Here is a 15674-nt window from a genome sequence, read left to right as displayed (position 1 = left end):
CACAGTAGGTAGTGTGGTAGGTGTGTTGGGGTTGTGTTGACACAGTAGGTATGTGGTGTGTTGGGGTTGTGTTGACACAGTAGGTATGTGGTGTGTTGGGGTTGTGTTGACACAGTAGATATGTGGTGTGTTGGGGTTGTGTTGACACAGTAGATACACAGTGGTGTGTTGGGGTTGTGTTGACACAGTAGATATGTGGTGTGTTGTTGTGTTAACACAGGGTTGTGTGTTGGGGTTGTTTGACACAGTAGGTATGTGGTGTGTTGGGGTTGTGTTGACACAGTAGATATGTGGTGTGTTGTGTTGACACAGGGTTGTGTTAACACAGTAGATATGTGGTGTGATGGGGTTGTGTTGACACAGTAGGTAGGTGGTGTGTTGGGGTTGTGTTGACACAGTAGATATGTGGTGTGTTGGGGTTGTGTTGACACAGTAGATATGTGGTGTGTTGGGGTTGTGTTGACACAGTAGGTATGTGGTGTGTTGGGGTTGTATTGACACAGTAGGTGTGTTGGGGTTGTGTTAACACAGTAGATATGTGGTGTGTTGGGGTTGTGTTAACACAGTAGGTAGGTGGTGTGTTGGGGTTGTGTTGACACAGTAGGTGTGTTGGGGTTGTGTTGACACAGTAGGTGTGTGTTGGGGTTGTGTTGACACAGTAGGTGTGTTGGGGTTGTGTTGACACAGTAGGTGTGTTGGGGTTGTGTTAACACAGTAGATATGTGGTGTGTTGGGGTTGTGTTAACACAGTAGGTAGGTGGTGTGTTGGGGTTGTGTTAACACAGTAGGTATGTGGTGTGTTGGGGTTGTGTTAACACAGTAGGTGTGTTGGGGTTGTGTTGACACAGTAGGTGTGTTGGGGTTGTGTTGACACAGTAGATATGTGGTGTGTTGGGGTTGTGTTAACACAGTAGGTAGGTGGTGTGTTGGGGTTGTGTTGACACAGTAGATATGTGGTGTGTTGGGGTTGTATTGACACAGTAGATATGTGGTGTGTTGGGGTTGTGTTAACACAGTAGATATGTGGTGTGTTGGGGTTGTATTGACACAGTAGATATGTGGTGTGTTGGGGTTGTGTTAACACAGTAGGTAGGTGGTGTGTTGGGGTTGTGTTGACACAGTAGATATGTGGTGTGTTGGGGTTGTATTGACACAGTAGATATGTGGTGTGTTGGGGTTGTGTTGACACAGTAGATATGTGGTGTGTTGGGGTTGTGTTGACACAGTAGATATGTGGTGTGTTGGGGTTGTGTTGACACAGTAGATATGTGGTGTGTTGGGGTTGTGTTGACACAGTAGATATGTGGTGTGTTGGGGTTGTGTTGACACAGTAGATATGTGGTGTGTTGGGGTTGTATTGACACAGTAGATATGTGGTGTGTTGGGGTTGTGTTGACACAGTAGGTAGGTGGTGTGTTGGGGTTGTGTTGACACAGTAGATATGTGGTGTGTTGGGGTTGTGTTGGGGTTGTGTTAACACAGTAGATATGTGGTGTGTTGGGGTTGTGTTGACACAGTAGGTAGGTGGTGTGTTGGGGTTGTGTTGACACAGTAGATATGTGGTGTGTTGGGGTTGTATTGACACAGTAGATATGTGGTGTGTTGGGGTTGTGTTGACACAGTAGGTGTGTTGGGGTTGTGTTGACACAGTAGATATGTGGTGTGTTGGGGTTGTATTGACACAGTAGATATGTGGTGTGTTGGGGTTGTATTGACACAGTAGATATGTGGTGTGTTGGGGTTGTATTGACACAGTAGATATGTGGTGTGTTGGGGTTGTGTTAACACAGTAGATATGTGGTGTGTTGGGGTTGTGTTGACACAGTAGATATGGTGGTGTGTTGGGGTTGTATTGACACAGTAGATATGTGGTGTGTTGGGGTTGTATTGACACAGTAGATATGTGGTGTGTTGGGGTTGTATTGACACAGTAGATATGTGGTGTGTTGGGGTTGTATTAACACAGTAGATGTGTTGGGGTTGTATTAACACAGTAGATATGTGGTGTGTTGGGGTTGTATTGACACAGTAGATATGTGGTGTGTTGGGGTTGTGTTGACACAGTAGGTGTGTTGGGGTTGTGTTGACACAGTAGGTATGTGGTGTTGGGGTTGTGTTGACACAGTACGTGTGTTGGGGTTGTATTGACACAGTAGGTATGTGGTGTTGGGGTTGTGTTGACACAGTACGTGTGTTGGGGTTGTATTGACACAGTAGGTATGTGGTGTTTGGGGTTGTGTTGACACAGTACGTGTGTTGGGGTTGTATTGACACAGTAGATATGTGGTGTGTTGGGGTTGTGTTGACACAGTAGGTGTGTGGGGTTGTGTTGACACAGTAGGTTGGTGTGTTGGGGTTGTGTTGACACAGTAGATATGTGGTGTGTTGGGGTTGTATTGACACAGTAGATATGTGGTGTGTTGGGGTTGTATTGACACAGTAGGTATGTGGTGTGTTGGGGTTGTATTGACACAGTACGTGTGTTGGGGTTGTATTGACACAGTACGTGTGTTGGGGTTGTATTAACACAGTAGATATGTGGTGTGTTGGGGTTGTGGTGACACAGTAGGTGTGTTGGGGTTGTGTTGACACAGTAGGTATGTGGTGTTGGGGTTGTATTGACACAGTATGTGTGTTGGGGTTGTGTTGACACAGTAGGTGTGTTGGGGTTGTATTGACACAGTAGATATGTGGTGTGTTGGGGTTGTATTGACACAGTAGATATGTGGTGTGTTGGGGTTGTGTTGACACAGTAGGTAGGTGGTGTGTTGGGGTTGTATTGACACAGTAGATATGTGGTGTGTTGGGGTTGTGTTGACACAGTAGATATGTGGTGTGTTGGGGTTGTATTGACACAGTAGATATGTGGTGTGTTGGGGTTGTGTTGACACAGTAGATATGTGGTGTGTTGGGGTTGTGTTGGGGTTGTGTTACACAGTAGGTATGTGGTGTGTTGGGTTGTATTAACACAGTAGGTAGGTGGTGTGTTGGGGTTGTGTTGACACAGTAGATAGGTAGGTGGTGTGTTGGGGTTGTATTGACACAGTAGATATGTGGTGTGTTGGGGTGGTGTGTTGGGTTGTGTTGACACAGTAGATATGTGGTGTGTTGGGGTTGTATTGACACAGTAGGTAGGTGGTGTGTTGGGGTTGTATTGACACAGTAGATATGTGGTGTGTTGGGGTTGTGTTAACACAGTAGATATGTGGTGTGTTGGGGTTGTGTTGACACAGTAGATATGTGGTGTGTTGGGGTTGTATTGACACAGTAGGTATGGTGGTGTGTTGGGTTGTATTGACACAGTAGATATGTGGTGTTGGGGTTGTTTGACACAGTATGTGTGTTGGGGTTGTATTGACACAGTAGATATGTAGGGTGTGTTGGGGTGTGGGTTGTATTGACACAGTAGATATGTGGTGTGTTGGGGTTGTATTGACACAGTAGGTAGGTGGTGTGTTGGGGTTGTATTGACACAGTAGGGGGTTGTATTGTGTGGTGTGTTGGGGTTGTATTGACACAGTAGATATGTGGTGTGTTGGGGTTGTATTGACACAGTAGATATGTGGTGTGTTGGGGTTGTGTTGACACAGTAGGTAGGTGGTGTGTTGGGGTTGTATTAACACAGTAGATACGTGGTGTGTTGGGGTTGTGTTAACACAGTAGATATGTGGTGTGTTGGGGTTGTGTTGACACAGTAGGTAGGTGGTGTGTTGGGGTTGTGTTGACACAGTAGATATGTGGTGTGTTGGGGTTGTGTTAACACAGTAGGTGTGTTGGGGTTGTGTTAACACAGTAGGTAGGTGGTGTGTTGGGGTTGTGTTAACACAGTAGGTAGGTGGTGTGTTGGGGTTGTATTGACACAGTAGATATGTGGTGTGTTGGGGTTGTGTTGACACAGTAGATATGTGGTGTGTTGGGGTTGTATTGACACAGTAGGTAGGTGGGGTCCTTTGTTATGGACGTCATGAACCTCTTCTCTGTCTGTACAGATGGTATCTTGACCAACTCAAAGCTGCACCGACATTCTTGATTTGTTGTTGTTGTTGAAACAAAAATAAACTCCATATTTGTGCCTTGGCCAAGCAATATGTTGAATAATTTGCTACTGTGGTTTTGCAAGTCGTTTCTCCAGTGTTTTATTAAACCCCGGGCCAACGGGTGCACTCGTCCTTCTCATACATTCCTACCTTCGGCGCTGCAACCTGCAGCTTGGCCCAGAGCTCTGAGGGCACTCTGATCTGGAGGGCTGCGGCTGGCGGTGAGCGAGAGAGGAATGCATATCGTTCATGATTGGATTGGACATGCCAGACCACGGAAAGAGAGAGCCCAATATTCCATGTAACAACATCTTGAGAAAGGGAAAAGGTAATAGCCAAAAGCCTCAGTGCCACCCTGAAGCTGGACAGAGGCAGGGAGGACAGGAGACTTCTGCCAGGCGTTGAGAAGACTGCTTTACTCTTGACTGTATGGACTGATCTATATGGTTGGACATATGTTGATGTAGAAAGTCCCAGGACCACAGTGAATGTGGGTTGGCTGGCGCTGGTGCAGCACAGAGAGAATGCTGCTTTTGCAGTAACATAACACGTCCCCTGTTTCAGAGTCAGGATTGAAGAGGAAGCCACTTGGCCACACACACACACACACACACGCACACACACACACAGAGCCCAGACCAGAGTCCACTGACTAAGCCACACTGCTGACTTCCATAAGGTCAGTCACCCTCCCTTCCTCCCACTCAGGATATGACTGCTGTGTGCCAACTACCTGTCTAGCTGTCACCAGTGGAACTCTATGGCTGCCACACAGGGCTCATTGACAAGAGGAAGGAAACTCCAGCACATTGGCACTCTTTTTATGCTCCCCAATGCTCCGTGTTAGTAACATATTACAGGGCTACTCATGAATGGGTGAATGGGTTCAGAATTTGTTGCGGTAATAATTGTAATAATTTCATAAACTCTTTAGACTCACGTGTCAGCGAAAATGTGGATTTACCCTGTAGTCTAAGCATTCTGTTTGACCTATACTGTTCCTGTACCAAAACTACAGTTTTCTGGATGAAGACATCACTGTAATATGACATGTAAAGAACCCCCCCACCCACCCCTCACTTCCTCTTCCTCTTCCTCATCCACCTAGTTTCTCTAGAACGACATGTAAAGACCCCCCCACCCCTCACTTCCTCTTCCTCTTCCTCATCCACCTAGTTTCTCTAGAATGACATGTAAAGACCCCCCACCCCTCACTTCCTCTTCCTCATCCACCTAGTTTCTCTAGAACGACATGTAAAGACCCCCCCACCCCTCACTTCCTCTTCCTCATCCACCTAGTTTCTCTAGAACGACATGTAAAGACCCTCCCCCACCCCTCACTTCCTCTTCCTCATCCACCTAGTTTCTCTAGAACGACATGTAAAGACCCCCACCCACCCCTCACTTCCTCATCCACCTAGTTTCTCTAGAACGACATGTAAAGACCCCCCCACCCCTCACTTCCTCTTCCTCATCCACCTAGTTTCTCTAGAACGACATGTAAAGACCCCCCCCACCCCTCACTTCCTCATCCACCTAGTTTCTCTAGAACGACATGTAAAGACCCCCCACCCACCCCTCACTTCCTCTTCCTCATCCACCTAGTTTCTCTAGAACGACATGTAAAGACCCCCCACCCACCCCTCACTTCCTCTTCCTCATCCACCTAGTTTCTCTAGAACGACATGTAAAGACCCCCCACCCACCCCTCACTTCCTCTTCCTCATCCACCTAGTTTCTCTAGAACGACATGTAAAGACCCCCACCCACCCCTCACTTCCTCTTCCTCATCCACCTAGTTTCTCTAGAACGACATGTAAAGACCCCCCACCCACCCCTCACTTCCTCTTCCTCATCCACCTAGTTTCTCTAGAACGACATGTAAAGACCCCCCTCACTTCCTCTTCCTCATCCACCTAGTTTCTCTAGAACAACATGTAAAGACCCCCCACCCCTCACTTCCTCTTCCTCATCCACCTAGTTTCTCTAGAACGACATGTAAAGACCCCCACCCACCCCTCACTTCCTCTTCCTCATCCACCTAGTTTCTCTAGAACGACATGGAAAGACCCCCCCACCCACCCCTCACTTCCTCTTCCTCATCCACCTAGTTTCTCTAGAATGACATGTAAAGACCCCCACCCACCCCTCACTTCCTCTTCCTCATCCACCTAGTTTCTCTAGAACGACATGTAAAGACCCCCACCCACCCCTCACTTCCTCATCCACCTAGTTTCTCTAGAACGACATGTAAAGACCCCCCACCCCTCACTTCCTCTTCCTCATCCACCTAGTTTCTCTAGAACGACATGTAAAGACCCCCCCCACCCCTCACTTCCTCTTCCTCATCCACCTAGTTTCTCTAGAACGACATGTAAAGACCCCCCACCCACCCCTCACTTCCTCTTCCTCATCCACCTAGTTTCTTTAGAACGACATGTAAAGACCCCCCACCCCTCACTTCCTCTTCCTCATCCACCTAGTTTCTCTAGAACGACATGTAAAGACCCCCCCACCCCTCACTTCCTCTTCCTCATCCACCTAGTTTCTCTAGAACGACATGTAAAGACCCCCCACCCCTCACTTCCTCTTCCTCATCCACCTAGTTTCTCTAGAACGACATGTAAAGACCCCCCCACCCACCCCTCACTTCCTCTTCCTCATCCACCTAGTTTCTCTAGACCGACGGGTTCCCAGCTGTCCCAGGTCTGGGTTGTTCTGAGACTACCATCTAACCATCTCCCCAGTCAGTCACCTTGGCTGTCACACGGCTGTCCTTCACCCTGCCTGTCCTATAATACCACCATCCTGTCCACGTCACAGACAGGACAAGGAACCGGCGCCTGAAGCAGCGAGGGGTCCAGCCGTGAAAATGGGTTATAGAGAACAATGGAGGCACAACAGCTTTTCCATTATAGGAATGAATCTAATCGCACCGCACCGCCGGAGAGGAATATGTTAATGAGGCTTGTACAGTCAATTATCTTAATTGCTCCATTTATAGAGAACCTGACGAATGTTTCAGATGCAGGCGCTTGGAATTTAAGGGATGAGTTAAATCAATCCCCATAATTATAATTGTTGATAGATTCGCTAACGAGCGAAGGGGCGGGCGGCTGCGATGGGCGGACGGAGGGGTAACTGCGTATCAGTGGCGGAGAAGTGATGAGGTCGTCGGGGATGTCGAGGTACGGATGAAGAAGGTTCAGGTACAGACATATCAGATAGAAACGGGCAGACACTCCACATTGGCAGGGAAAGGAGTTTGTTCACTGCATTCAGTGATGATAATATGTCATGTGACAAAACAAGGTGATTGCTTGCTATGTGTGTGCTTTCTACAGGCTAGTATTCACGTGGCTACATGGTCTGGTTCATCGTCAGCTCAGCTCCTCCTGTCAACTGACTTGCCGCTAACCACAAAAGCTACATTGTATATTTTTCCATGTGTCTGGGCCTCCTACACTATCTACTACCCTCACTCCTATGACGATTCCTCCACGGCCGTTGTCGCGCCAGAGGAATAGCCTCGATAAATCACAGTAGCGGGTGATGGATTATTCTCACCTGCCGTGCGATGGGACGGTCTGGTGCACTGTCACCGTGTGAGCATCGAAGCCCAATCTACAGCGACACCCGTGTCCCCTGATGTGGAAAAGCCTCATTGCTGGGCTCTCCATGCATGAGGGAGCCTTCAGCCAAGCCCCCGGCAGGGAGGCTGTGTCCCCTGCACCCACAAACACATCTGCCCCAACCAAGTGCACCGTGAACCACTCCCAGAGACAACTCTCTTCTCTCCTATCTCCATGTGGTCTACTGGGCTCCACCAATCCACAGTCAATACGGGGAAGAGGCGAGGGGAGAGAGAGCCAGCCAGCGAAGGGGAGTTAAGAAAGGTAGGTAGATCGTTAGGTAGGGACGGTAGGTAAGTAGGGACGGTAGGTAAGTAGGTAGGGACGGTAGGTAAGTAGGGACGATAGGGACGGTAAGTAGGTACGATAGGGACGGTAAGTAGGTAGGGACGGTCGGTAAGTAGGGACGGTCGGTAAGTAGGGACGGTAGGTAAGTAGGGACGGTAGGTAAGTAGGTAGGGACAGTCGGGGAACAGAACCCCCCCTCCTTCTCTTGCTACTGCGGCTCTGTTTCAATTGTAAATTGCTGGAGAGTGACTAACATGCAGCCCCATGGAGAAGGTCAAGGACTGGCAGCCATTAAACTCACTTGTCTGAGATATCGAGTGCTCTGCTTTTTGACCGTGTAGTGTTTGATGAGCCGCACTACAATATAATCACTTGCTCTCGGCACCAGTGGGGCTCGGCGGATGGGGCCCAGAACATTAGAGGTGTTATAAAACTCCAGATTTAAAAAAGCCTGTCAAAGAGAGATGGATAGGGCTCCATTAGAGAGGGAGAGGGGGAGAGTGTGAGAATGAAAGGGAGTGATGGAGAGGATGAGAGAAAGGCAGACAGGGAGATTGAAATCTAATTTTAGGCTTGCTGTCACATAAAAGCACTCTGTGCATTGGCAATTCAGCCTCCTATGGATCCGAGCAGAATTGACTATTATGTGAAGTTAAAAAAAGTTTGTATTATGGTTGCTTGGTAGTAGAATGACTGATTGTTTAGTTAGAATCCATACGAGGAGGCTGGTGGGAGGAGCTATAGTAGGACAGGCTCATTGTAATGGCTGTATGGAAGAAATGGAACGGAATCAGACATATCAAACATATGGAAACCACGTTTGACTCCGTTCCATGTGTTCCATTCCAGCCATTTAAAAGCAGCCCATCCTCCTATAGCTCCGCCCACAAAATCCACAGACTGCACTTGTACAGTACACATGCTGTTAGGGCTTGGTGTCATGTACAAACTATGGATCTTCTCTGGGAAATGTTGAATGTCTTCCAAACCTATGACATCATTGACATTGCCTTGGATGTATTGATACTGTGGTGAAATAGTGTTGAGGTCGTGTGACCTGATAGTGAACATAACACTTTACAGTCAGGCATCAGTCATATAGTTTATGTTTGTGTCCTTTAGACATTGGTCGGAAGACACTTGGTCTCAATGACCCTTGAACTCAACAGCGTTTCCGTATCACTCAGCACGGTTCGTTCGGCTCCTAGTCAGTCCAGCCAATAATCACATTACCTTTCAGCTGAACAGAAGACATTTCTATAAATAAGCAATCAGCACGGGAGAGAGAATTTAATTTGCTGCTTCATAATTAACCTTGGGGGGTAAACTCATTTAAGTCTATTAAATCATTAAATGAGCTCAGGTAAAACCCAACTTGATTACGCTCAGAGAGAAAAAAGATCTGTTCTGGGTCTGCAAGGGGTGATGGAAATACACCGTCATTTATGGGAGCTGAAGCAGGTCTCTATTTGAGCTGCTAAATTGGGATGTGCACATCAATGCAATTAAACTTGTCTGAGGAATACTGACTTTCTGCTTGATTTCACAATGTTAATTAGCCTGTCGGGATTTTTTGAAATAAATTATTGCTCTGCTTTATCTGCGCTTTGGGTGAGCAACTCGTAGTCCTTCTATCTCTGGCGACGGGGTGGGATGGACTCGCAAAATCATTCCAAGTAAGAGTCTGGCTAATGAGTTCCACAGAGCAGCATTCCACAGAGCACATAATATCTTGCTGTTTAAAATGCAAATTGCTGCATGTTTATACACATTGAAATTCCAACTTGCACGAGCCACCATATTGTTCCTCAACCTATGCTCGGTTGCATAAAATCATTTAGAATAGTCTCACTTTGTCTAGTGTTAAGGGGTGAGAAAACAGGTTCATAACCTTTTGTTGTGTCTATCAAGGATGATGTTATGACTGACTCTTTATGGTGTATGTAGGTTTGCCAACCATCGCAGTTCGGCCTGTAGTATCCCGAAATCACCCTTTAAACTGAGATGTTATTTGAATGAAATTACAGTGCCTTGCGAAAGTATTCTGCCCCCTTGAACTTTGCGACCTTTTGCCACATTTCAGGCTTCAAACATAAAGATATAAAACTGTATTTTTTTGTGAAGAATCAACAACAAGTGGGACACAAACATGAAGTGGAACAACATTTATTGGATATTTCAAACTTTTTTAACGAAAAAATCTCTATCAGTTTCTCTATCAGTTTTGCACATCGAGCGACTGAAATTTTTTCCCATTCCTCCTTGCAAAACAGCACAAGCTCAGTGAGGTTGGATGGAGAGCATTTGTGAACAGCAGTTTTCAGTTCTTTCCACAGATTCTCGATTGGATTCAGGTCTGGACTTTGACTTGGCCATTCTAACACCTGGATATGTTTATTTTTGAACCACTCCATTGTAGATTTTGCTTTATGTTTTGGATCATTGTCTTGTTGGACAAATCTCCGTCCCAGTCTCAGGTCTTTTGCAGACTCTATCAGGTTTTCTTCCAGAATGGTCCTGTATTTGGCTCCATCCATCTTCCCATCAATTTTAACCATCTTCCCTGTCCCTGCTGAAGAAAAGCAGGCCCAAATCATGATAATGCGACCACCATGTTTGACAGTGGGGATGGTGTGTTCAGGGTGATGAGCTGTGTTGCTTTTACGCCAAACATAACGTTTTGCATTGTTGCCAAAAAGTTCAATTTTGGTTTCATCTGACCAGAGCACCTTCTTCCACATGTTTGGTGTGTCTCCCAGGTGGCTTGTGGCAAACTTTAAACGACACTTTTTATTGATATCTTTAAGAAATGGCTTTCTTCTTGCCTCTCTTCCATAAAGGCCAGATTTGTGCAATATACGACTGATTGTTGTCCTATGGACAGAGTCTCCCACCTCAACTGTAGATCTCTGCAGTTCATCCAGAGTGATCATGGGCCTCTTGGCTGCATCTCTGATCAGTCTTCTCCTTGTATGAGCTGAAAGTTTAGAGGGACGGCCAGGTCTTGGTAGATTTGCAGTGGTCTGATACTCCTTCCATTTCAATATTATCGCTTGCACAGTGCTCCCTGGGATGTTTAAAGCTTGGGAAATCTTTTTGTATCCAAATCCGGCTTTAAACTTATTCACAACAGTATTTCGGACCTGCCTGGTGTGTTCCTTGTTCTTCATGATGCTCTCTGCGCTTTTAACGGACCTCTGAGACTATCACAGTGCAGGTGCATTTATACGGAGACTTGATTACACACAGGTGGATTGTATTTATTATCATTAGTCATTTAGGTCAACATTGGATCATTCAGAGATCCTCACTGAACTTCTGGAGAGAGTTTGCTGCACTGAAAGTAAAGGGGCTGAATAATTTTGCACGCCCAAATGTTCAGTTTTTGATTTGTTAAAAAAGTTTGAAATATCCAATAAATGTCGTTCCACTTCATGATTGTGTCCCACTTGTTGTTGATTCTTCACAAAAAAGACAGTTTTATATCTTTATGTTTGAAGCCTGAAATGTGGCAAAAGGTCGCAAAGTTCAAGGGGGCCGAATACTTTCGCAAGGCACTGTAATTACTGAAACACTATCAAGGTAATTTTTATTATTGTGTTTAAAATGTTAATCTAGTTAATCGTTTTCCCATGGCGAACAACTCCAACAATACTGTAGCTCTCAGTATCTCCTGCAGGGGGAGTGCTGTATGTGAAGGAGTAGCATGTCCAGAGGTCTCTTGGCATTGACAATATTCATAAATACTGAGTTCTCTCCAATCCGGTGGACCTCTGGTCACCCATCCCACCGTGTATGATGTCACAGACTCTGAATAACACAGGGGATAGGGGTGGGGAAAAGCAGCCGTGCCTCCTTTAAGAGTAGCCGAGGTCACAGCAGTTCACTCAACGACGCTCTGAAAAACACAGGGGACAGGGGTGGGGGAAAGCAGCCGTGCCTCCTTTAAGAGTAGCCGAGGTCACAGCAGTTCACCTGCCGAAGCTGTGACCTTTGGAGCAGCCACAAGCAGCCGGTGATCATCTATCAGCATCTAGACTTTCCCCTGCTCGGTCAAACGTATGTGAGAGAGCAGTCGCTGACATTAAAACTCAATTAGCGGGGCCACTTTCTAAATAATACATTAGCAAAGTGCATTAGCCACAGCGCCTGGTGCCCAGAGAACAGCTCTTGCACTACATCTCAATATGTCAGGGCTGTGACCGCCTCGGAGCTAATGTGTCGGAACAGAAAGACATTGAAATGCAGATGAGCTTTGGCAATTAGACCATTGTCATTCACGGAGGGGATGTCTCCCGTCAGCGCAATACTCGGCTGGTGTGGTGATGAGCTGCCTCTCTCTGTGCCCTCTCTCACCTCTCACACTCTTATTCCTCCATGCGTATTAATGCGATGAGAAAACAGGAGCGTGACAGCAAATATGAATCCAACAATCTGCTGCCTCTACTGTCCTGTTTAGAGGGTTGATTCTGTGTGATCAACCCTGATTGATTCTGATGATCAGGCCCTACACCCAAACAAGGGCACTGCGTTCATCCACCTCTGGCCTGCTCGCCTCCCTACCACTGAGGAAGTACAGTTCCCGCTCAGCCCAGGCAAAACTGTTCGCTGCTCTGGCCCCCCAATGGTGGAACAAACTCCCTCACGACGCCAGGACAGCGGAGTCAATCACCACCTTCCGGAAACTCCTGAAACCCCACCTCTTTAAGGAATACCTAGGATAGGATAAGTAATCCTTCTCACCCCTCCCCCCTTTAAGATTTAGATGCACTATTGTAAAGTGACTATTCTACTGGATGTCATAAGGTGAATGCACCAATTTGTAAGTCGCTCTGGATAAGAGCGTCTGCTAAATGACTTAAATGTAAATGTAAATGTGTGTGTGTGTAACAGTATAACTTTAGTCCGTTCCATACCCGGGCTCGAACCAGGGACTCTCTGCACACATCGACAACAGTCACTCACGAAGCATCGTTACCCATCGCTCCACAAAAGCCGAGGCCCTTGCAGAGCAAGGGGAACCACTACTTCAAGGTCTCAGAGCAAGTGACATCACCGATTGAAATGCTATTAGCGCGCACCACCGCTAACTAGCTAGCCATTTCACCTCCTTTACATGTGTGCCCTCTGCACCTCTGTCTGTCCTCTGTGTTGGAAGTCTGTTACCTCAAAGGAAGGCCCATTGTGACAACAAACAAGCTCATTAGCCATTTTCCACAAGCATGAATCAGAACCCCTTCAGCTCTAGCCATAATCCTTCCATTACCCTATGTAGAGTAGACTGCACACTACCGGCTTGGTTACAATGCCAAACAGAGCCTGCTCTGGAATGGTGTTGGCCCCTGTGTGGCACGGAGCCTAAGGTATCCATATCCACCATAGAACTCCACAGTGAACAATGCCACTCTACCCCACTATACCGCCGAGTGGGTTAACACGGTCTGTCACAGCACAAACATTGTAAATACTGTAACTAGATTACAGTAGAGGCCTCAGCCTGATCCTCACAAAGACTAGCTCTGTGTGCACACAGTGAGGAAACGTTGTTAATCTGGGCTTTTGTTTTTCGCCAGCGGTCCCCTTGTCATCGCAGCGCCGTGCCGAGCACGAGCGCTCCGCTGGGCCCGTGAAACGCCTCATTGTAACGGGGCAGGTTGCCTGGCTCGCCGCCTGCCTCCCCCATATTAGTGAGTAAACAGCGCAGGAAAGATGGGAGTCATTGTCCTAGTAGTTATCATGGCAGAGTCGCTCCTAATGGCTTCATGGTCCCCGGGTATGACAAAAGGCACCCAGGCGAAAAGCGCAGGGCGATCATGAGCTATAAAAGATAAATACATTTGCAAGCGATTGTCGTTAAGCCGGTTCCTCGTCAACACCAGCGGGGCTGTTTTCTGAAAAGCGCCCGTCCCTGCCAAGAACAATGAATGCTCTGAGTTTTGGTTCCACAGAAAATATTGGAAGGCATTGTGGAGGGATAACAGTTACAGCCAAAGTGGGTTGGATGTTTTCCTCGTGTTCCTGGCAAGCGCCCGGACTATCTGCAGCTGTCAGTGGTGTGGTTTTGCTAGGCCTCGTGAATCCCGCTTCTCATTTTTTAACTGGCCGTGGTGTCTTTGTGTTGACAGAGTACTGGGATTGATCTCAGCCCACAACAGGCTCATTAGGAGCCAGGCATGGTCCTCTAAAGTCTTAAAGCCCAGTCTCCCTCTTCTCCTCTAGTCTGGCTATAACTAACCTTAAAGCCCAGTCTCCCTCTTCTCCTCTGGCTGTAACTTTGCAATGCAACAGGCTGTTTAAAGCTCTCATATACCACAATAATAACTACTCCAGGGTATTATGGATGGATGAATATCCACTATGGATGGATGAATATCCACTATGGATGGATGAATATCCACTATGGATGGATGAATATCCACTATGGATGGATGAATATCCACTATGGATGGATGAATATCCACTATGGATGGATGAATATCCACTATGGATGGATGAATATCCACTATGGATGAATGAATATCCACTATGGATGGATGAATATCCACTATGGATGGATGAATATCCACTATGGATGGATGAATATCCACTATGGATGGAATGAATATCCACTATGGATGGATGAATATCCACTATGGATGGATGAATATCCACTATGGATGGATGAATATCCACTATGGATGAATGAATATCCACTATGGATGGATGAATATCCACTATGGATGGATGAATATCCACTATGGATGGATGAATATCCACTATGGATGGATGAATATCCACTATGGATGGATGAATATCCACTATGGATGAATGAATATCCACTACGGATGGATGAATATCCACTATGGATACAGATACATCTTCAATGGTGTATCTCCTACCATTATCACTACATATATCACCCATACCCACTACTATTCCTACCACTACTGCTGCAGCCAATTCTGCAGCAAAACTACAACTGTCACTACCACAACAATGACTACTACAGCTGGTACTGCTGATTGTCACTACCACAACAACGACTACTACAGCTGGTACTGCTGACTGTCACTACCACAACAACGACTACTACAGCTGGTACTGACTGTCACTACCACAACAACGACTACTACAGCTGGTACTACCACAACAATGACTACTACAGCTCACTACCACAACAATGACTACTACAGCTGGTACGGCTGACTGTCACTACCACAACAATGACTACTACAGCTGGTACTGCTGACTGTCACTACCACAACAACGACTACTACAGCTGGTACTGCTGACTGTCACTACCACAACAATGACTACTACAGCTGGTACTGCTGACTGTCACTACCACAACAATGACTACTACAGCTGGTACTGCTGACTGTCACTACCACAACAATGACTACTACAGCTGGTACTGCTGACTGTCACTACCACAACAATGACTACTACAGCTGGTACTGCTGACTGTCACTACCACAACAATGACTACTACAGCTGGTACTGCTGACTGTCACTACCACAACAATGACTACTACAGCTGGTACTGCTGACTGTCACTACCACAACAATGACTACTACAGCTGGTACTGCTGACTGTCACTACCACAACAATGACTACTACAGCTGGTACTGCTGACTGTCACTACCACAACAATGACTACTACAGCTGGTACTGCTGACTGTCACTACCACAACAATGACTACTACAGCTGGTACTGCTGACTGTCACTACCACAAC

The sequence above is a fragment of the Oncorhynchus keta genome, unplaced genomic scaffold, assembly GCF_023373465.1.
Source record: "Oncorhynchus keta strain PuntledgeMale-10-30-2019 unplaced genomic scaffold, Oket_V2 Un_contig_16812_pilon_pilon, whole genome shotgun sequence".
Taxonomy (NCBI): Eukaryota; Metazoa; Chordata; class Actinopteri; order Salmoniformes; family Salmonidae; genus Oncorhynchus; species Oncorhynchus keta.
The sequence above is the reverse complement of the archived record's forward strand: the minus strand, read 5'-3'. Positions refer to the sequence as shown.